The sequence below is a fragment of the Diabrotica virgifera genome, chromosome 1, assembly GCF_917563875.1.
Source record: "Diabrotica virgifera virgifera chromosome 1, PGI_DIABVI_V3a".
NCBI classification, from domain to species: domain Eukaryota; kingdom Metazoa; phylum Arthropoda; class Insecta; order Coleoptera; family Chrysomelidae; genus Diabrotica; species Diabrotica virgifera.
In genome coordinates, this window is record NC_065443.1 from 126709650 (window position 1) to 126735048 (window position 25399).

Sequence of the window (25399 nt, forward strand, 5' to 3'; positions counted from 1 at the left end):
TGTACATAACCTCAAAAAAATTTTAAAATTTTTTTTTTGAAAAAAAGTATATAACTTTTTTTGGGGATAGCTGCAGATCTAATTTTTTCTTAGTCTTGTGTATTTTATCAAACACTATATTTCTAACTTTTTTCAGATTTTTCTGTAACGTTAGTCACCTTCAAAAATCCAAAAAACTGTTTTTAAGGGGGTTTTGGGGGGTTTGAACGTGTTTTTCTGATTTTTAAATATTCTAAAGAACTCAGTTACTTCAAGTTATATATAACCTATAAAAACAGAATTGATTTGATATATTATGAAGTCTATAAAATAGGGAAAATCCCCCAAAACCCCCCAAAAAACAGTTTTTCGGATTTTTGAAAGTGGGGAGACTTACGGAAAAATCTGAAAAAAATTAAAAATATAGTGTTTGATAAAACACACAAGATTAAGAAAAAATTAGACCTGCAGCTATTCCTCAAAAAAAGTTATACGCTTTTTTGAAAAAAAAAAAATTTCTTTTAATTTTTTGAGGTTATGTACACTCTACCTATGGGTCTATAAAAAATAGGCATGTTTTATAAAAGCCTCAACTATGCGTGTGAATTTTTTGAAATTTTAAAATTTATTGTATCCCACAAAAAAAAAAAATAAAAACGAAAAATGAAGTTTTTGATGGTGGGGGCAGGGGGAAGGGGGTGGTGGGTTAAAATCACGATGAATCCTATGTGTTAATCACATAGAACTTAAAAAAATTAAAAAAATTAATTCTGTTAGTAAGTTCTGTTAACTTTTAATTTATTTATCCCGTCCATAAGTGGAAAGTTTGATGCGCCACTGTCGACGCATGTGCCACTGAAAAGTGACGGCACAGTTTTCAAACGTTTTCTTTTAGGTTCTACTATTTAAGTTATAGGGTCCCATCGTGCCTAAAATGATTAAGAAATTTCACCTATAGCGGCTCTTAGTCTATTAATTTGACTGCCTTTTCTTCAATGCAAATGAATCAAAATTTTCAGACATATGTATTCGCGGGAACAATACACGAATAGTCAAATAAAAAAAATTTATGTTCATTAATTGTTTAAATAAAAAAAAAAAAGAATGTATGTGTACTTTGTACGCACGTAAGAAGTTATACTTCTATTATATGATTATATGATTATAAACGAAATTAATATACTTTTTATTTATATTTTATTTAAATATTAAACTAATTTATACTTACTACTTCTCAAACATTTTTATTAAAACAGTTCCAAAAATTAAAATAATAAAAGAATAAAACACACACAAACACATTAAAAATGCCACAAATGATTTCTGAACATTAATTGTCGGAAAATTTTTTAACTAAATACGTATTTTCTGAAAATAAAATTATATAATAAATATACTTACAATCATAAAATGTATAAAAAAAAATAAAAAAAATAAACGTTTCTATTGGGGTTGGAACCAACTTATCAGCGCGGTTGGTATTGGCGTTGTATTGGGGTTCATTCGCATTAAACGCTTCGCCACGGAGACAACGTGTCATTATGTGCGAAGATCGACTAACTAAGCGGATTAAACTTTTGACATTTTTGAATTACATAAATCAAGTTATTTTGATTTTGAATTGAAATGATTTAGAATTGAAAAAATACAACAAAACATAGAGTAAGAAAACAATATATTAGGTGAATATTGATAGAAATTTTGATGGTAATCAAATTATGTAAATAAAAGTATTACATACTATGTATTTTGGTAGGTTCAAATAGGTAGGTACCTATGATACATTTACAATTATTACGTACCTGTTGCTTTAAAAACTATTTAAAAGTCACTACAATTATAAACTTTTTTGTTTCTGTCCTCACAACAATAAAACTAATATATTATACATTTGTTTACCTTCATATTGAACAATTATTTATTATTGACAGATAATTTCAACACCCAATCAGAGCCCGTATAACGACTAATACCATACTGTCGGTGTGCGCATGCGCGCAGATCAATATAAATTCACCCTCAATCTCAATCGCGCCTAAAGAAGTATAACTTCAAAAAACGATTTTAATGGAAAATGTATTTGTGTTTTGCATGTACTTAACTTACCTTATCTTAATCTGACGATTTCGAGTTTTTCTAAGGATAGATTTGTTTTTCGCCCCCCCCCCCTTATCGAACTCCCCTGTGTTTAGAGGCAATATATGGTAGAGGTACATCTACAGGGTACCAGGGTTCTCCCCATATGATAATCTGACGCGCTCGAGTTACTGCAAAAATCCCCGCTTGGGCTCCCCTACCATAATATTTATATATAATTGATTACACCCAATAACATTATTTATTTTGTTATTGACATTTTAAAAATAGTCATAAATTAGTTTACTGTACTATACTAAATACTGATTAAAAAACTAACAAAATATTAAATAAATTAAATAGTAAGGTTCCGAAAGTGTTTTATTGTGGCATATCTATCATAGTTACTTACTTTCCGTGTCCGGAACACCAACAACTTTAAATTCTGTATTTCCAATGGTTAGCCACATAAATGGCCATGTCATTAATTTGCTAAATTAATTCTTAAGTGTATGATAGTATATGTCGCCTGAGCAGTTCTTCTCTATAATATTAACCCTACATTAGGCGCGCGGTTATTGCTGACGAGCTTAGTCGCGCGGTCTACGATTGTAGACCAATATTTGGTCGTATAATACCGGATTTTGACAAAATTAATAAATTAATGGTTAATAACATGTTTATTTATATCCGTATTTTGATATTAGATATGTTTGGTTCCTTGGCTTTTCTCATTTTGACAGTGGTAAAATTAAAAACGAAGTCATGATTTTTTAGGTCTTTATTCGCAAGTAAATGAAAATGGTCACAAAAATAAGCTCAATTTAGTAAAAAACACAAATATTTTTTATCTTTGAACTTATATAATGACCAATAGGGATGAATAATAAAGAATAGAACTAAAAAGTAAAAAAAGAAGAAAACTATTAAATGGTCAAGGTGGCACAATTTTAGTCCGTCAAACATTCAGTGCAAATATCCTTGAGATGATCCTTGCATGCAAATTTGTCACATCTTTGGCATGCCCTTCTTGTTGACATATTGCAAATTCGTACACAAATACAACATCGTCCCACGTAATTTGTTGGAGTATTAGGGGGAGGGGGTACGACTTCTTGAACTCCAAGCAGTACACGAGCTCGTCGTCTAAGTTCTCCTAGCAGGGAAGGTATAGTTGATCCATATTCAATTTGCGTTTTGATTAGTTCCCATGCTAAATTTTCAATGAAGTCGCTTCTTGAAACTTTTTCATTTATGTTATTAGCTTTATATACACCGCAGGCTACATATTAGCTTTATATATGTATACAACTAAAAACTGGAACGCGTTTAGTCGCGCGGTCTATGGTTGTAGACCAGTGCACTTTGAATAATGGTAAAAAAATAATTCAAATAGATCGGCGGCGTTTAGAAAACTGAAGAGTAAGTTGGAAGTATTAGTGACAGCTCCTAAGCGGGATGGGGACGTATGTGCAGTTTTCTGCAATTGGCGACCACTTAAATGAGAGTGGTCTACGATTGTAGACTCCGCGACTAACGGAGGGTTAAAGAGATCACTTTATAACTTTTCCTCTTTTCTAGATTTAATATTAGTTTTTATTGTAGTGTATAGTATATACATTATTATAATCACTGAATACATAGTTAGTGAAAAAATTATCATATTAATTAACTGAATTAATAATTTAAGCGATTACACAAGTAACAGCTATCCAAGAATATTCAAAAGCCACCTCTCAGTTAATGAGAACAATGTCAGTGTCAAGTAATATTTACATATCCATACCAGTTAGAATTTTGCTACACGTAATTTGCCGTGTAAAGAAAGACAGAGTAGGGATAGCCGTAAGATATTTGCGCCTATGCTCTTAAGTATTTATGTAATACACCCCATCAAACAATACTATTTTGATCAAAAGTTTCATTTCATTCAGTGCTTTATATTCCCGGTTTTCCCCGAAATATAAAATCTTTTAAACTTGAAAGTTCAAGAAATCGTGTCAACAATATTTCGCAACAAGAAATCAATCACGGAAGCCTAAGAAGCTTTCTCAATAAGCATTTGTTTTCATTTAGTTCTCCGAGAAATATATTGTGAGTAGCGGTATACACCTGGTGTCTCTTCGTAGAGAACTCCAAACTCATTAATTATCGAAAACAAGTAATCAATCGTGACTGAATCTGGATAATCAAGGAATTAAGTATTGCTTTGTGATATCTTTATACAGAGTGGGTTGTTTGGTGAAATATATGTAGACGAATTAATATTTGCTGCTCAAGACGTACAGCTAAAAATTTGTCATTGGATAATAAACTTTGATACATCGAAGGAGCAGAGATAAAGGAAACATTAAAACATAAAAAATTCCCCCAAGAGGATAGAATATCTAATGACTTCCTAAAGTTCGGAGGACAAGATCTGTCCAAACAAAACCAACTGATGCAGAAATTGTCTGTAACACCACATTTCAAATGCTTCGAGTCTTCCCAGTGATGTTTCAGATAATGTTCATGACTTCACTCCATATAAGAACGAAGAATATGTAGCATTTTAACTTTATATTGTTACAGATGGATACGGACACGTGGCTCGGCAAAACAACGACATCGGCAGGTGGACGAGAAATATTGTACATGTAGGTACATTGGAGCAGTGACGGTTTCTCTATAAGTGCACATGTGCACGTGAACCCCCAAAATTATTTTCACACCAACATTCATATATTATGTAAAATTTATCATTCTATAAATAACATTTTAATTTAACTATACAGTAATTGAAATTCGAAGTAACAGATCCCAGGGGTTTATAAGTATCTAGTAGGTAACATTTAATTATTTTTATTCTATTTCAAAGGAGAAACTTCACGGATGCGAGGCCTTAGACAGAATCCCTCGTTCACCGCTCTTTACGGTGGTTCCTATCCCAGTTCCATCCGCCCCGCTACCCGCTATAGCCCACAAGTTTAGATGGCCACAAGAGCACAAGTTGGATGTGATCTTATGGTTTTTAACGTGCATGGTACACGTACGTTTAAATTTTGCTTTCGTGAAGTTCCAATTTCGGAACAATATTAAGAATGGAAGGATTTGTGGATGAATGTAAATGTTAGCGTGAAATATTTAAAATCAATTAAATTTTCTTCATTATATTTAGAAGAAAAATTAAAAATGCCGAAACCAAATTTGTTAATTAAGAATGTACCAAAGTGCGAAGGTCGGGATTATAAATGATTGAGTAACTGAGTGAGTAAAAACTTACAAATTGTGTAGGTGAAGCACATATTTGGAGAAGAGGAAGCATAATGAATAAAATAGAAGATACGATTTTAACTATCCGGCGCAGTCCAATTAACTAAATTTTTGATTAAATAATTTACAAGACGATTTTTTCTGAAATAATTTGAATTCTTCAATTACTTGTTACGATGCCAGTGACAACTGCAGAAACAGAACGATGTCTCTCTGCATTGAAACATATCAAAACTTTGCTTAGAATAGCTATGGGCCAGGATCGATTAACTGCACTCGCAATGTTCTCAATAAAAAAAATGATTCAAGAAATTCCAAATTTTATTGAATTTGTTTGTGAATAATTTATCTAAAAAAAAAAGGCGACTGACTTTCCTTACAAAACTTGCTTGTAACATTTAAACACTAAATTATAATTTTAAGTCAATAAAATACATTATTATTTATTGTAATTTTTAATAAGGTCCTTTGATTTTTACAATTTGACGACACTTAAAAAATTTTACCTACGGAAATAGGGTCTCAAGGTCTTTTTATATCTCAATATTATGTGTGCACCCCCAATATTTTGCACCAGGCGCCGCCACTGCATTTGAGACCACGCGAACACAGTCGAAGTAGAGAAAGATCATGCAAACGATGGCTAGACGACAACAGAGACGAGTGGAGAGCTCATGGGTAGGCTTTTGTCCAGGAGTGGATGCAAACAGACTGCAAAAGAAGATAAGACAAATATTTATTTCATTTTGACGAAAGCTGATCTTGTCTTCTTGATGTTTGTTTTAGTTTCCATCGATACATCCCACCGTCCGTTTAAATTTGCTCCCAGATAAAACAAATTGGTGATTTCTGATAAATGTTGTTGGTTTCCTAATAATTTAGCCGGTGGTAACTAGTTTTTGCTTAATCAAATCCAAAACCATGGATTTGATTTTTCTGATGTTGCTGTCATGTTGCCAAACCTGCTACTGATTTCTGCCACCATAGAGACAAGCATCTGCAGACGACCTTCCAGACTGTCATGGAAAAATGACGTCATCTTCTTAAGGTAGCATGCATTTCGGCGTAGGCCTCCACCGTACACTGTCTTGTCACGTGAGATGTTAGATTGCCAGGATTAAATTATTTTCTTTTTAACAGCAATTCGACGCATTCCATAACTGTGTATTCCTGCCCACTGGCGAATATTACAGAGCCATGTTATCTTTCTACGTCCTAGACCTCGCTCACCCTTTATCTTTTATTCGAGTACTATTTGCTAAAAAAGGAAAAAATATCATTCTCGTCGTAATATGCTCCCTAAATATGTAGTCATCTTACTTATTACATAATCAAGAAAAAGTTCCCTGGAATCCTGCTCTTCTTAATACTGTCTTATTTCTAACTCTGCCCTTCTATATATTCTACGCATTCGGCGCAAACATCACATTTCAAAAATTTGAAGATTTTTAATGGATCTAGCCTTCGTCCATTCCGTACAAGAGAATGGGCCAAACGTAACACTTTAACATCTCGTATTTTAGGTTGAAATCCAACTTGCAATCAGTCAGAAATTTACGAAGTTTCAAAAAATTATTTTTTCTGGTTTGTTCAACTCTGCCCTTTATTTCAGTCTCAGGGTCTCAACTCCCGTTTAGGAGGTAATCCAAGTGTTTAAACTTTCTGACTTGGTCGGCTGTTTTGAGAGCTACATATACACTGGAACCTAGATAACTCGGATTAATCGGGACCACGGCCGATCCGGGTTATGTTAGCTGGAGAATATGGTAAAAATTAATAAAAGGCGGTATACCTACAGATAAACTCCGTTATAATTGAAATACGACTGTACTACACACAATACGGTCACAATCGGAACGATGTTATGTTATTTAAGAACAGTGGAGAATAAGACATAATTTAATAATTTAAAAAAGAATTTTTTAAATAGTCTTTTATTCTTTTTTAAACAATGGTCAGACAGTTTGAAATAAATAAAGGAATAACAGGTGCCTGTTGTTTCCGATAATCCTAGACAATGAACGTCGTTCTGCCGCCGTGTGCCATGAGTCATTTTTACTATCGCATAGTTTAAATTACACAAATACCCATTATCTCTCAAATATTATATATTACATACATTTTTATTGTTGAAATGTTTGTCTGATGAAAATCGGTCCGGGTTAGCCGGACTTCCGGGTTATCGGGGGCCGACTTATCGGGGTTCCACTGTATCTCTTCTTCTTCTTTAAATGCTCTCTCCCAATCAGAGGTTGGATATGAATATCACTATCTTTGCTCTATTTACCGCTGCTCTGAAGAATTCTATAGGACTGCATTTAAACCCTTAAGCCCCTAAAATTCTTCAACCATGACACCCTCCTTCTTACTATACTCCCTCCTCCTCTTATATTTCCCTGTAATATCATTCTTAGGGCTTGTTTATATGCAGGCGGGTTGCAAAGGTCGACGTCGCTTTTTACCTGTTTCCCCCAATTTTTCTTAGTAATAGGGTGAAACTTCAAAGGCGACATTAGGGTGAAATCAAGTAAAACAGGTAAACCGCCCAGTCAACGTTGGGACTGCCTGCATATAAACAAGCCCTTAGCAGTTCATCACTGTCCCCTCATTACGTGTCCTAGATATTGTAACTTTCTTATTTTTATTGTGTTTATTATTTCGTATTCTTTGCTCATTTTTCGCAATACTTCTGTGTTAGTTTTCTTCTGTGTTCATGCTATTCTAAGCATCCTTACCTATATCTCTACATTTGGGTTATTATTTCTACCCATAATAATTGATTTGTATTCTTGATATTTTATTTTCAAACTCAAAGCTTCACTTGCAACAGTTAGATAATTTAAAAGCCATTGAAGATCGTCGATGTTATCTGCACTATCGCTGTATCATCGGCGTAATATTTTAAAAACGAGATCACCGAGAAGTGTCTAAAAATGTAAAAACATACTGGGTATTCGATTAAAAAAGGAAGGTTTGTTTCACCCTGTTAATATGGTTTGCCATAAATATTTAAAAATATTTTAAAGTATAAAGTTTTCTGTATGATATAATTTTTATCTAAATAATTGGACCTCTTCTTTTGTGACCTGGTCAGTCAACGGAATTTTAAAAATTTTCCGATATGGCCACATCTTAAATGCTTCCAATTTTCGACACATATCTTCGTTCAAAGTCCATGATTCAACACCATAAAAAAGGACAGAGAAGACGTAGCATCGCAACATTCTTACTTTTATACCACGAGAAAGGTTGTGGCTCTTGAAAAAGGCCCCCATACGGTTGAAGATTGATCTAGCTTTTCCGATGCGTGCTATCTCTTGGTTGTTGGTCCAATCTTTATTTATTATGGTGCCGAGGTGGCTGTAGCATCACTCTTTCTACAGGGGTGTGGTTGATGTAGAGTTGATCTTCTGTTAATTTTTCCTTGCTAATGATCACAAACTTTGTTTGCTTTACGTTTATATTGAGTCTGTATTCCAACAATAAAACACTGAAAACGTTTGTTTTCTACACTTCCACAAAATTTATTATAACTATGTGACTACAGCTTTCTCGGCAGAGTGCCTTTCTCAAATGATTTAGTTTACTGTGGGTTTGCCTTTTTTAAGTCTTTAACTGAAGAGGTTGAGGAGTGAGGAGCTGTTTGTCTCGAGTTGGTCATTCAGAATTATCTGTATTTTTTAATTTATTAATTTCCATAGAATCTAATAAAGATAGCTTAAGGCCTTTATTTTGAATATGCAGAATTTGAAACTGTTCATTAAAAGAATGATTATGATCTAGAAGGTGAAGTGCGTATGTAGAAATGTCTGTTTTTCTATTGTTGAAAACCCTTTTTTGTTCTGCTATCCGTTTGTCAAAGGTTCTGCCAGTTTGACCGATGTAAGTTTTCGGACAGTCACCACAAGTTAGTTTGTAGACACCACTCTGTAGTTGTTTTCTCTTTCGGCTCTTATTGTTCTTAATATATTTGCTTAACAACTAACAACAAATTTGTTTGCTAAAAACAACTTAAGCAAATATATTAAGAACAATAAGAGCCGAAAGAGAAAACAACTACAGAGTGGTGTCTACAAACTAACTTGTGGTGACTGTCCGAAAACTTACATCGGTCAAACTGGCAGAACCTTTGACAAACGGATAGCAGAACACAAAAGGGCTTTCAACAATAGAAAAACAGACACTTTTATTATATACGCACTTCACCTTCTAGATCATAATCATTCTTTTAATGAGCAGTTTTAAATTCTGCATATTCAAAATAAAGGCCTTAAGCTATCTTTATTAGAATCTATGAAAATTAATTAATTAAAAAATACGAATATAATTCTAAATGACCAACTCGAGACAAACAGCTCCCCACTCCTCAACCTGTTCAGTTAAAGACTTTAAAAAGGCAAACCCATAGTAAACTAAATCACTTGAGAAAGGCACTGTACCGAAACAGCTGTAGTCACATAGTTATAATAAATTTTGTGAAAGTATAGAAAACAAACGTTTTCAGTGTTTTATTGTTAGATAAAATGAAATTCCATCAAGTAACTGTCGAATCCATCAATTATTATGAGTCTGTATTGTTGACTGCAATATGTGATTTTGTAATTTCTGCTTGTTAATTATGGGGACCTGCTGCTTTGCCATGCTTTAGCTCCGTTATTGCAGAATAAACTTTCTGCTGTAATGTTCTTGGTCCATCATTTACCTCTTCTTCTAGCAAATTCAAAAACTTCTAGCTCAAAATAATAATTAGTTTTATAAAATATAATAAAATTGAATTAAAAATCTTTTGATTCATGCAGTATTAAATAACAAAAATTTTCCGTGATTTTTAAAGCAATTTTCTTAATTTTTTTCCTTTTAATTTTCATATCTGACCAAGTCTACACATAATAAAGAGGTTAGAATTATCTTTCTCTGTAGGTTGTCTTAGTCTAATTCCATTCATAACACGACCTGATAAACTAACAAGCTGTAGAATTTACCAAGAATTAGTAGCCACAGGTAAACTCCCAAAGGTGTAATTGCGACCTCTTCACCCTACTAAATTTCAAGCAAATAAACAAACCAACAAACAGGCTGAAATCTTTGCCCTTTGTGGTGCATCGAAATTTCCACAAAGCATTTACTCAAAGGAAAACAAACAACTGCCAAGCATGCCGTTGCTAAAACATGTATTTCATTTGCAAGTTTTCATCACGGCCGTAAGTTTTCTACTTTGCATCATAACTTTAATAATGCAGATAACGAGCTGGGAGCGGACGATGTTTTGATGTTTGTTTTGGGGAAAATTGATAAGATCTTGTCTTAGAAATACATTTAAAAGTCGGAAAATATACACCTACAGAAAAACTTAATGTAATAATTTTTTGATGAAACCCATTTTTGGCATTATACACTCATACAGTGTGTCAATTTTAAAACTTACAATGACTATATCTCACGAAAAAAATCTGAAAACGAAAAATGCTTGAAACCGTTTCTAGGATAGTAAGGGGGAACTAAAATTACATGAAAGAGAACTCACCCCTATCAACCCCCTAGGCCCCACCCACCACAACCAAAAAAGTTTAAATTGCAAACCCCTACTTGTGATACATCATTGAAAAGGCTATAAAAAATGCTATCCAATGGTATAAATAATAATTATACAGGACGAAGCAGTAATTGTGAAACTTTGGAATAAATGAAAAATTTAATGAGGTTTTGTTTTGTTGAACTACAAATTTGATAAAAATGTCAATTAAGTAAATGTTCAAAGTGGGTTCCCTTGTTTTGTAAACAATAATACAGTCTATTTTCAAATTCTGCACGAAATTTGACAAATGTTTTTCTAGTAATAGGGCGACATGCTTGAGTAATTATTTCTCGCAATTTCCCAAGTGACGCAAGTTAAGTTTTATAAACAACTGACTTAAGGCAAAAATTGCAAATTAAGTTTTATTTAACAAAAACAAGTACGAGCGGACACTTACCATTTAAAATAATAGTCCGGGAGATAGCATTACAAATACAAAAGTCATAGTAAGCCAGCTGATATTAACACCCTATATAATTATTATTTATACCATTGGATAGTACTTTTTATAGTAGGGTAGTATATTATTTTTTTCTATGGCGTTACCCTAAATCAGTTGTTTATAAAACTCAACTTGCTTCACTTGGGGAACTGCGAGAAATAATTACTCAAGCATGTCGCCCTATTACTAGAACATTTGCTAAATTTCGTGCAGAATTTGAAAATAGGCTGTATTATTGTTTACCAAACAACGTAATTCACATTAAATATTTACTTAATTGACATTTTTAATAAATTTGTAATTCAACAAAACCTTATTAAATTTTTCATTTAAGCCAAGGTTTCACAATTATTGCTTCACCCTGTATAATTATTATTTATACCATTGAGTAGCATTTTTTATAGCCTTTTCAATGATGTATCACAAGTAGGGGTTTGCAATTTAAACTTTTTTGGTTGTGATGGGTGGGGCCTAGGGGGTTGATGGGGGTGAGTTCCCTTTCATGTCATTTTAGTTCCCCCTTACTATCCTAGAAACAGTTTCAAGCATTTTTCGATATCAGCTTTTGTTCGTGAGATATAGCCATTGTAAGTTTTAAAATTGACACACTGTATAATAATAATATGAGAAATGTGAAAATTTAAAAAAAAATATTAGTCGAGCAAATGAAGCTAAAAAAAATATTTTTTGAAAGCATTCTACTCTGAAAATAAAAATAAGATTTGGTAGTGTTAGTCATTTTCGGAACAATTGTGTCCATCGAATTTAAGGTACACTTCTCTATTTGAAAAGTAAAATTAGTACAGAATATCAAGAATATAATATATTAATATAATATTATATTAATAATAATAAATATTGTTTATTTAGGTTGTATCTAGCTTTCTTTTTAAACATAGTTAAATAAATATTTTACTACTAGATTTACATGTTTCAATATTAAATAGTTCACCCTCTGACCTATTAAACTTAGAACACACATTGCTACTACTAGTACGGAAGTCTCTTCTGCGAATATTCGGTATCTATTAGTTTGGTTGACGAATTGACCGGACATCGACTTCCTGTTATATATGAGGAACTAGAGGTCGAAACATTCGAGTATAACTAGAGGCAGATCCAAATAATATTCAATAGAACGTTATACCTTTTATAAATACTTTTAAAAATATTATTTGGTATTTTTGCACCTAATGCCCGGCTCACATTATTCCAGTCCGGTAATACAGCGAGTAATCCAGTCCCAGTGCTGGATTGAATAATATGGTCCACACAATTTTTTTTTTATTTACAATTTGCTTCAACCACAAAGGGTTATTAACAATGAACTGTATTGACATCAAATTACAAAGTTTTACAAAGTATTAAATTTGGTTAATAAGTCCTATAGTACATAAAAAATTGAGAGTCTTGAATTGCACTGGGAGCAAGTCTAGCACTGTGTCTAGCACTTTCAATAGTGAACCTTTGGCTGAGTTGTAGGCAACAGCAGCATAATCTAGTTTTGAACGGATTAGGGTTTTTTATACAGTCATGAGAGTTTGGAAATCTGGACCCCATTGTTTATGAGATATACTTTTCATTAAGTTAAGGCCGTTTTGAACTGAGAGACGGAGAGAGTGGATGTGGTCTTGCCAAGATAGTCGGCTATCTAGTTTTACTCCCAAGAAATTAATCGATTCTGAATACTTTATTGGTATATTTTTTAGATAGAGTTTCGGTGGATTTATGTATTTCTTTGGAGTTTTACTGAAAATCATTGCTTTCGTTTTAGTAGGTGAAAATTCTAGGCCAGTAGTATTAGACCAGTTCTCTAATTTGTAAATGGCTTGCTGTATATGGGTCGTCATTGTTGATATATTTTCACCACGACAGAATATAACAAGATCATCAGCAAATAGACGGGCTTTCAATAATGGGCTAAGTGGATTAGCGATGTCATTGATGGCAATAAGGAAAAGTACAACACTAAGAGTAGACCCTTGAGGAATACCGTTTAATAGGATTTTGGGGTCTGAAAGAAAGTTGTCTATTCGAACTTTGAAGTTTCGCCTATATAAAAAATTATTAATAAATTTGATAATATTTCCTTTAATCGACCAACTTGACAGAATTCTTATGATATCTGATCTGCAAATTGTATCATATGCACGCGTTATATCAAAAAATACAGCCAAACATACTTGGCCACATCCAAATGACTCATGAATTACGGATTCAATATCCACTATGTTGTCTAATGTAGAACTGGACTTTCTAAATCCACTTTGTATAGGGCTAAGTAGCTGTTGATCTTCTAGGTACCACGTTAGTCGGTTGCTTACTATTTTTTCAAGTACTTTACACATAGTAGAAGTTAGAGAGATTGGTCGGTAAGACTCTGGGTCCGATTTATTTTTGCCCTGTTTAAAAACTGGTACAATAATGGAATCGTACCAATCAATTGGGAAAACATTATTTGTCCAAATGAAATTATAGAGAGCCAAAAGATATTGTTTGCCTTCCGTTGGCATAGCTTTTAAAAATGTCGTAGGTATGTTGTCAGACCCTGGGCTAGTGTCTTTAACTTTGTTTAACGTTTCTAACAGTTCGTCCATCGTAAATGGAACATTTAGAGGTAAATTATTGTGATCATCAAGATTTATACAGGCATTATTAACTTCATTTTTATGGGCTAGGAAACTTGTAGATAGATTTTCGTCACTGCTATGTTGTTGGTATACGTTTGCTTGTACGGAGGCTATATCTTGCTTAGTTGAATAAATATGGTTATCATGTTCTAGGTAATGAATGGTGTTAAACGATTTTTTCCCGTACATTCTGCTTATCATTTGCCAAACCTCAGAAATCGAGGTAGATGAATTTAAAGATGATATATATTTTTTCCAGGCAGGCTTCTCTCTTACTCTTCTTTAAGGTGTATCTACAGTACGCCCTTAATCTTTTGAATTCTAGCTGGTTATTTAAAGTTGGGTGCCTTCTAAGTTTACAAAATGCCTTTTTTGACTCTTTAATTGCTGCCTCGCAATGAGAATTCCACCACGGGACTGGGGCACGTTTTTTTGGAAATTTTAAATAACCTACGGACTTGTGAGCTATTGACGTTAAAAACTGTATGAAATGGAGTACTTTGGAGTTGATATCAATATCTGTATCGAAGGGCTGAACCAACTGAGAAATTTTTTGTGAAATTAAAGAGGAATAAAGATGGTCCACAAAATTCTAGTCATTTAAAAGCTTCAAAAACGATTCCAGTCATTCAAAAGATCGGTAACACTATAACGATAATGTTTTCAAGAAAGAAGTCTAGAAATTGTTTTAATATTGTCCAATTATTAATGTTAGAAGAAGTAACTGATGTAGTGAAAGAAGAACTAAAAAGAAAAAAATATCAAATAATCAAGCGCTGGATTGACAGTTCACACTATTCCAGAGGTGCTGGAACGCGCAAGCTAGAATGAAAAATAGACCGCGATTCCAGTCAACTGGACTGGATTGATCATTGGAATGGTAAGTTCCAGTGCAGGTTCACATTATTCCAGTGGCATTCCAACAAGGTCCATGTTACCAGCCCCCCTTTTTCGATTTGAGGGTAAAAAAAAAGCTCATTCGTTTGTATTGCGTTAGTACTGGATTGTATCACCCTTCATTCGTTTGTACTGCCCCCACCCTTTTAAATCTGCCTGGAGGGGCTGGTGACATGCCATCCCCCCCCTTTTTCGATTTGAGGGTCAAAAAAAAGCTCATTCGTTTGTATTGCGTTAGTACTGGATTGTATCACCCTTCATTCGTTTGTACTGCCCTCACCCTTTTAAATCTGCCTGGAGGGGCTGGTGACATGCCATCCCCCCCTTTTTCGATCTGGGGGTGCGGGATGAGTATGTTTGTTTGTACTGCGTTAGTATCGGATTGTATCGCCCTTATTTTGTTTGTACTGCCCCCACCCGTCTAGATTGGCCTGGGGGGCCAGTGACATGCTACCCTCTACTCTGCACTGTTTGCCTTCTGAATGTCGAAAATAGGCTATTTCGTTTGTACTGCGTTAGTACTGGATTGTATCACCCTTCATTCGTTTGTACTGCCTCCACCCTTTTAAATCTGCCTGGAGGGGCTGGTGACATGCCATCCCCCCTTTTTCGATATGGGGGTCCGAAATGGGTATGTTCGTTTGTACTACGTTAGTATCGGATTGTATCGCCCTTATTTTGTTTGTACCGCCCCCACCCGTCTAGATTGGCCTGGGGGGCCAGTGACATGCTACCCCTCTACTATGCATTCTTTGCCATCTGAATGTCAAAAATAGGCTATTTCGTTTGTACTGCGTTAGTACTGGATTGTACCGCCCTTATTTTGTTTGTACTACCCCTACCGTTCTACATTTAAAACAGAGAAGGATTAGTGCTAGGAGTAAGGACACAAAATCAGCCAAACCTTGCGCATAGTAACACCGCGGGTGTAAAATTTGGTAAATTCGTCAAAAATGAAACGAATTAAATTTTGAAACTAAAAAACAGGCTTGCAAGCCACTCTCCACTCTCCATGGGGAATGGAAATTTACCCCCTCAGATGGATCTCGGAGTAGTAGCGATTTGAATAATGGTACATGTATTTGTTGGAGATATTTTGAACACCATTTTCAATCAGAAATCAGAGCAGCGACCTTGCCTTTTCCTACTAGGAAGAAATTTATCCATCCCCTCAATAAATTTTACAGTTTTACACGCTATCGATATGAAAATCAAAGATCTCATGCGGCGCATTCCGAAATGCACTCTTCGATGTACAATTTCAACCTCTCTGGATAACTGATTAACTGAAACATACATACGGCAGAATTCATTGGAATCGAAAATTATTAAAAGTATTTGGAACATTAAATGAAAAATTCCCACAATCAATATCTTTCCTACCATCTAATGCGAGAGACCAGATAACAATAATTGCCGTTGCTATGTTATGATAATTTGTTTTCTAGAAAGGTTTGTATTGTTCATTTATGACTGCAATGAGATTCAGAATTTCCGTATTCCATTTGCAAAATAAATATAGTGTCAAAAACCTGCTTATACATTTGGCGCACTATCCGTCAACGTGTTAATTGACTCTACAGATTCAGTGCCAAAACGAGACATTTTTATAGAAAAATATTTGCAAGTATATTAAATTCCAAACTGACCTATTAAATAAACAATGACATTACAATTTTCGATTTCTACTATGGAATTATCGCTGTATAGACCAGGGCGGATCTGTTTTGAGGTGGATGTGAGAGGTGGCATTCCGATTTTTGCAGATAAAATTAGGTGAAAACTTCAGTAATTATAATGGACTTATGCTCCTTCTCAAATATGTTTGGAACATTATTAAAAAAATTTAAGTTTTTAAAAATTTCGAAAAACATCGATTTTTTCAAATTTCATTGCTTCTAACTTAAAAACGATTCATTTTGGAACAAAGTCATAGGGAAATAAAATAAAGATAATTGAATTTTGTATGATATACGACACGACTGGTATAAAATATCTTAAATGATTATCCTTTCTGACAAATAGCAATAAATACAAAATAAGAGGGCAAGATAAGCCTCTTTTTATTCAATGTTTTTCAACCACTTTGGTTGCACTTAGAACCTTCGTATTTTACTTAGAAAATTCTTACAACATACCCAATCCGTCCACCAAATTTCATTAAAATCGACATAATAGATTTTTCATAATAATTTTGCAATCTAAATTTTTTTAGAAAAAGTTCAAATTTTTTAAAAATTTCTGAACAAAAAGTAGACCTGTTAGAAGTTTGCTAATTTTTTTACGTATCGAGAGGTACTTTACCAATCCAATACACTTTACAAAATTAAAATCGGATTATTTAAGCGGTTTCAGCACTGTTTTAAGGATATAAACAATTTTTTTGCTTATAAACAAATATAGTGAGGACGTTTGAGTTGGAATAAATTCATTTTCTCGAGAATGGGCAACTCTGGAGATAAATTCCTAAACAGGTCGATTTTTATATTTAAATTATAATTTTTCTGGGATATCTATCATACTACTAACGTAATCCATCTGGGTGTGATGACGTAATCGATGATTTTTTTAAATGAAAATGTGGGTCGTGTGCTAGCTTATTTGAAAGATTATTCAATTCTCTATTTATTACATACTTATTTATACAGGGTGCCCAAATTTTTTTTTAATTAATTGAGACAAACAGAAGAAAGAATTTACTTTAGTTAATTCGAGATACATTTAACTCTTGTCCTAAAACAGAAAAAAATGTTTATGTGATAAATAACAGAAAAATGAATTTATTCGTATTTATTACCTCAAACGTCCTCATTGTATTTGTTTATAAGCCAAAAAATTGTGTATAACTGTAAAACATTGCTGAGGCCGATTAAATAAACCAACTTAAGTTCTGTAAACTGTATTACATAGGTAGGGCGTGTCTTTATATGTAAAAAAATTAGCAAACTTCTAAATAATGGTCTACTTTTAGTTCAGAAAGTTTATAAAAAATTTTAACTTTTTTAAAAATTTTAGATTGCAAAATTTTTATGCAAAATCTATTAAGTGTATTTTATAGTCTTATATCATAAAAAATTCAATTATCTTTATTTTATTTCCCTACGATTTTGTTCCAAAATGAATCGTTTTAAAAACGATTGAAAAGTTGAAAAAAATCGATGTTTTTCGAAATTTTTAAATATTTGAATGTTTTTATTAATGTTCCGGACATATTTGAGAAGGACCATAAGCCAATTATAATTACTGAAGTTGTCACCTAATTTTATCTGCAAAAAGCAAAATGCCACCTCTCACATCCACTTCAAAACAGATCCGGCCTGGTCTATACAGCGATAATTCCATAGTAAAAAAATCGAAAATTGCACCCTCATTGTTTCTTTAATAGGTCAGTTTGGCATTTCATATATTTGCAAATATTTTTCTATAAAAATGTCTCGTTTTGGCACTGAATCTGTAGAGTCAATTAACACGTTGACCGACAGTGCGTCAAATGTATAAGCAAGTTTTTGACACTATATTTATTTTGCAAATGGAATACGGAAATTCTGAATCTCATTGCAGTCATAAATGAACAATACAAACCTTTCTAGAAAACAAATTATCATAACATAGCAACGGCAATTATTGTTATCTGGTCTCTCGCATTAGATGGTAGGAAAGATATTGATTTTGGGAATTTTTCATTTAATGTTCCAAATACTTTTAATAATTTTCGATTCCAATGAATTCTGCCGTATGTATGTTTCAGTTAATCAGTTATCCAGAGAGGTTGAAATTGTACATCGAAGAGTGCATTTCGGAATGCGCCGCATGAGATCTTTGATTTTCATATCGATAGCGTGTAAAACTGTAAAATTTATTGAGGGGATGGATAAATTTCTTCCTAGTAGGAAAAGGCAAGGTCGCTGCTCTGATTTCTGATTGAAAATGGTGTTCAAAATATCTCCAACAAATACATGTACCATTTTTCAAATCGCTACTACTCCGAGATCCATCTGAGAGGGTAAATTTCCATTCCCCATGGAGAGTGGAGAGTGGCTTGCAAGCCTGTTTTTTAGTTTCAAAATTTAATTCGTTTCATTTTTGACGAATTTACCAAATTTTACACCCGCGGTGTTACTATGCGCAAGGTTTGGCTGATTTTGTGTCCTTACTCCTAGCACTAATCCTTCTCTGTTTTAAATGTAGAACGGTAGGGGTAGTACAAACAAAATAAGGGCGGTACAATCCAGTACTAACGCAGTACAAACGAAATAGCCTATTTTTGACATTCAGATGGCAAAGAATGCATAGTAGAGGGGTAGCATGTCACTGGCCCCCCAGGCCAATCTAGACGGGTGGGGGTGGTACAAACAAAATAAGGGCGATACAATCCGATACTAACGTAGTACAAACGAACATACCCATTTCGGACCCCCATATCGAAAAAGGGGGGATGGCATGTCACCAGCCCCTCCAGGCAGATTTAAAAGGGTGGAGGCAGTACAAACGAATGAAGGGTGATACAATCCAGTACTAACGCAGTACAAACGAAATAGCCTATTTTCGACATTCAGAAGGCAAACAGTGCAGAGTAGAGGGTAGCATGTCACTGGCCCCCCCAGGCCAATCTAGACGGGTGGGGGCAGTACAAACAAAATAAGGGCGATACAATCCGATACTAACGCAGTACAAACGAACATACCCATCCCGCACCCCCAGATCTAAAAAGGGGGGGATGGCATGTCACCAGCCCCTCCAGGCAGATTTAAAAGGGTGGGGGCAGTACAAACGAATGAAGGGTGATACAATCCAGTACTAACGCAATACAAACGAATGAGCTTTTTTTTGACCCTCAAATCGAAAAAGGGGGGGATGGCATGTCACCAGCCCCTCCAGGCAGATTTAAAAGGGTGGGGGCAGTACAAACGAATGAAGGGTGATACAATCCAGTACTAACGCAATACAAACGAATGAGCTTTTTCTTGACCCTCAAATTGAAAAAGGGGGGGCTGGTGACATGGACCTATTCCAACACTTGACTGGAAAGCTGGACTGGAGTAATGTGATCCGAACATAATACAAAGCTTAATAGTATAATGTTATAAAATGTTTTAAAAGTAGATTTCTTGGCATCTAATTTTGAAAGTGTTTTGAAATTTCAATAAATTTTTGGTAAATATATACCAATAGCAAATTAATCAATAAATTTTTTTTATTTCTAGCAAAATTATGTATTTTTTCACAGCATATTCGATTAAGGAAATTTAATAGCGCACCTCACTGTAAACCATCCTTTATCTGCTTATACGTTACAGAAATTGGTTTTCTATTGTTTCTAATCAGAATCCAATGTACTCCATATGCATTCAACTGTAGCACAGAGTCAACTCACGATCCTTCGATAAATATAATCTTACAATATCAATTTTATGCATATCTTGTTTTATTTCTAAGTGCATTTGGTTTCAAATTTTTCCCTCTATTGTAAGAACTTTTGTATTGTATTTTTAACCGTAAATTTTTGGTTTATAATTTTTTTGATTTTTTTACGTTGCTCGTTCCAGCGAGCAGATCTAAATTTTACAATTTTTTCTTACATTATCTCATCCTGCTAGAGTCTCGTTTATACTACTTCTCTGAAACCAAGAAAAAAAGGAAATAATTATCCAAAGAAGTTAAGAAAATTATTACCAGAGAAAGAAGAACTAAGAAGGAGATGGCAGCGAACTAGAGCTTCCTAACACAAAACTTTGAACAACTCTGGTGATCAAGTGAAAAAAAAAATTCAAGAAAGATAAAAAATCAATCAATATTAGTACTCCTCTGATAGCGTTGGCAGATGATAATCGCACTGATTAGTTCCTACGTAAGGCTTTAGTTACAAAAACTAATAATTCCTTTATGATCCTCAAAATTCATGTAAATTAGGATAACGATTTTACTAATGGAGAGTCTAGTCAAAGAGAATAGAGGACCAGAGCTACTTTCTTGATGGAAGCAGCTAATGAAATAAAAGAGATCCTAGATACGAAGAAAGCACCAGTATACGACTTAGTCACTTGCGAACTACTAAAAAAATATGCCTCGAAAACCCACAGATGAACAATATATTTATTGCTGTCTCTAGATTGAAGTCAGTGCCGGATTTATCACTAGGCCGACTAGGCCGCGACCTAGGGCCGCAAGCAAAAGGGGGCCGCAGCGTTTTGTAAAAAAAACTTTTTGGTAAAAACATTTTACTAATTGAATTTGAATCAGTAAACAATTTTTTAAATAAGAGAATGGCTATTCTACTAAACACGTGGTACAGTATTTTACAACGTTTTGACAAGAGAAGCAAAACATTAACTGCTACAGACTTGAATGTGACTTGCAACATACAAATCTCTAAAGGAGTATGCATTCAGTCTGAGAGACAACTTTGATTCCTATTAAAAAAGAGGACAAGAGTTGTCTAAAAATAAAACCTATATTCTTGAAAAATAAAAAGACGCCCGAAAAGAAAAGCTCTCTCTGGCTAAGACAAAGAAGATAAATCCACTGAACCCCACTTTAATGGCAAAGAAAACTTAAAGATTCAATGTTGTAATTGACACTCTTTATTCAGAATTGAATAAAAGGTCCGAAGTTTATTTCAGTCTTAATGAAGAATATGGATTTAAGACAACTTACCTTCAATTTCCAATGAAGAAATCGGGGTAAACGTTTCTATTTTGACTAAAAAGTATCGAATCGACATAGATGGCGACTTTGGAGAAGAGTGTGAAGAGAAGTGAAGAGAAGAGCGACAGTTCAAAGGCTTTGTTGAAGGTATATTTGATGAAGAAAGAGAACCCCATGACAACAAGATTACCAAGCTTCCGAGAAGTACACTTTTGGAGTATCTGAAAATCATTCATGAAAAACAGTTAACAACATTATTTCCGAATATGGATACGGCTTTGCGCATTCTACTATATGCATGATGACATCTAATGCATCTGGAGAAAGATCATTCAGCGTGTTGAAAAGAATCAAAAACTACTTGAGTAACTCGACTTCTGACGAAGATTCTAGATTATCTAGTTCGGCCAGTTTTGTTTCAAATGCTGAGCTTTTTCAAGCTTTAGACTTTAAAAATTTGATTAAAGATTTTGCAGCCAAAAAAGCTAGAAAAGTGAGTTTTTAGAGTTTAGATATGATATTTATTATAAGGGAATAATGAATTGAACGATATACACAGAAGTTTATTTGTTCTATTCTTATGCCTGGTTACACCAACAGATCTTAAGATTAAGGCGTGCATTAACGAAACATATGCGTTGCACCATTGAGTCTTAGATCAATTTTCAGCTTGCCACAATGGATTGTCATGTTAATTGCATTGATAAGAATTGAAAATTTTGATGCAACGTATGTGACACTTAAATCGGCCCTATCTATAAGCTGAGCTGGGTTAAGCTGAAGCTTAAGGTTTGTTTAAGGCATAAATGTCTTGGGCATTAATATTTTTATTTTTCAGTAGCGTAGCCTATTACTAGTACAGTTCATATTATTTTGCTTTTTCTTTTACTTATAATGTCTTTTCAACTCGGCTTTTTTTAGTTTTTTTGTCATTTGTACTTTTCCCTCCGAATGAAACAAATGGTATTTAATTTTAACAATTAACTATAATACTAATTATTTATAATTATAATCATTTTAGCAATATTAATAATTTTACAAATAACGGCTGTTTGCTAACATTTTGAATTATATATTTTCTATCTTCTTCTTAAGGTGCCTTCTCCATTACTGAAGGTTGGCTATAACTACAGCAAATTGTTCTCTATCTTGAGCAGTTCTTAGTATCGAATGTGTGTCCATGCCTGTCCAGTCTCTCACGTTATTCAGCCAGGAGCATTTTATTCTTCCTGAACCTCTTCTTCCTTCCACTTTAACTTCCATTATGAGTCGTAAAAAGTTGTATCTTTCTCCTATGTAAATTATTTCCGAGATAACTCGTTGTTCTGTTTTTTACAATATTTAGGAATTCTCTCTTAGGCTCCATTCTTCTCAGCACCTCGTTGTTGGTCACATGATCTGTCCAAGAGGTCCTTCAGCATCCTTCGAAAAACCAACATCTCAAAGGCTTCTAAATATAGAATTCTTTCTATAAATTTTCTTTTTCGAAATTTCTATAAATATAGAAATTGTTATAGCTGTTTTGGGGGTTTAGCCAAATTTGCAAACCAAGATTATTTAATCAGTAAAAATACATTTGTAACGTTACAAACGTCACATCTTTGATATTTTATTTTTAAATAATTATTTTACCTTATTTTCTTTAATATTTCATTAATAATTATCTTCTTCTATTTGGTTTACCCATTTCCCCCTTTAAAAATTGGTTGGCGCTCTTTTATTATCCTCTTTTATTATCCTCTTTGATTATCATTTTATTATCCTTTTTTATTATCTTCTATTTACTATATCTCTTTTCATTTAAATCAACATACTGAACGTACCCTGTATACATTCTTATTCCGTAAGTATCTGTCTCAATTCGGAACATGCCCGCCACCTATGTCGCACTGTCATGAAAGTGTCACTTCATCCGTCATCCCTACTCTATGACATAAACTGGAAGGGAAAAATTAATCCTTAAAAAGGCATGTAATTCGAAAAAGAAATCATTTTGTTCCATCAAATCATCTCTTGGGGTAAGAATAACATTATATTATAATTATATTTCTCCGTCTAACAGTTTTTCTAATGTTTTTTATCTAACCTAACTTCCAATGTCAGACCATGTGTTCTGATATTTTAGTTTCAAATATAATTATCTTTTTAATTTACATACATGCACGTTTAGTGATCAAAATTTTAACTATTCTCCTCATCTTAATTCTATGTAATTTACCCTTGCCAATTACTATTTCTGAATACTATTTGGCAAAGGTACATTTTGGTTTTTCTTCTTGATCGTTGATATGTGTTTACTCTTCTAGTTTTTGGAATAAAATCACCGTTCTCCCTCCGGGAGTTTCAACAACCCTCAAATCGCCGGCGATACAACAACGAGGACCATGTCATCAGGGCTGCAACCACATAACCAAGACTGCAACGACCAACATCCGTAGGCCTGGTGGAATACAACACCTACAACCCCAGAGCCCGTTGCAGAACCAGCAGCAGTACCTAATCCAGAATTGTTAGTTTTTGGCAAGAATTTGAATACATTTGTTAATGCAATTTACTAAGTCATTTTATTTATTATATCTTTATGAACAATAAACATGATTGTTTAAAATATATTATTTTGTTTGCTACCATTCTAAATTTTCAGAGTTCATATCTAAGGTTTGGACAAGACGAACACACAACTGAGTGACTGAGCTAAGCTAAGGGTGTGACGATGGCTATCTTGGTTAGTTGAGGTAATATTTTCGAATATTGTTTCAATTAGCTGGGGTAGTCCATCGCCAATTTCGTTACACATTTCAACCTATTTATGTCCGCATTCAAATAGAACATTAGAGGCATTTCTATTCATTTATGTTATACTTTGTATTACGAATTTTAAAAAGTGAAATTAAAAAAAAACGTTTTAATCCAGATTTAGCCATACGGCTCACACTCCCTCTTAGGGGAAAATTGACTCATCCCAGATACCTACGGTATCAAAAGGATTGAGCTCTGGTGGGACTCTTTCCATGTTATCGAGCCCTAGGTGACTTGGAATGCAGGTGTATCTCCCAAAAATTTTCGTACACTTCTGGCCGGCTATTATTATTATTATTATTAAGTCTTTATGCTTTAATTACATAATCGTAAAGTTATCGGGGGCCGCTAGGGGTAATTTGGCCTAGGGCCGCAAATACCCTAAATCCGGCACTGATTGAAGTATGTCCCAAACTCATGGAAAATAGAAAAATGGTTTATAAATAACTCGAAAAATTATACAGTTAGTCTGAGGGATATATTTCTCGTTTACCATTAGTTTAAGAGGTGATTTCTGCGTATTTCTAAGAGTCACCAAATGACAACCGGCTCCTTCGCCATATCCTAAAATGTCATATAAAACGCTGTTGGGCGTGAAAAAGGGGACAAGTCAAATGTTAAAACGAGAAAAACAACAATTTAAAATTTTGCAAAAGAATGATTATTTTTTAAATATGTTTAGAATGATAATCTATTTGGAAATTTGTTTTTACATATACTTTTCCTACATAGATTAAACTTTTTTTGCTGAATATATGGAAGCAAAATATGTTTAAAGCGATATTTGATTGACTTACCTCCTTTTTCACAAATACGCACATGACTTACCCCCTTTGTAATTGATAGTACATTCTTTCACGGTTTTTGTGGTAAATTTTAAAGAACCGCTTGGATTGAGATGAAATTTGGCATACGCATAGCCAACATGTCAAAGAAAAAAAGTGATATTGTGCCGATGTGTGCTTTTGCCCTGGAGGTGACTTTCACCCCCTTTTGGGGGTGAAAAATATATGTCAAAAATAAGTCCGGAAATACATAAACTGACTAATTTTTAGTAACTTTTGCTCCATATAGTTTTTTCGCCAAGTCAACACTATTCGAGTT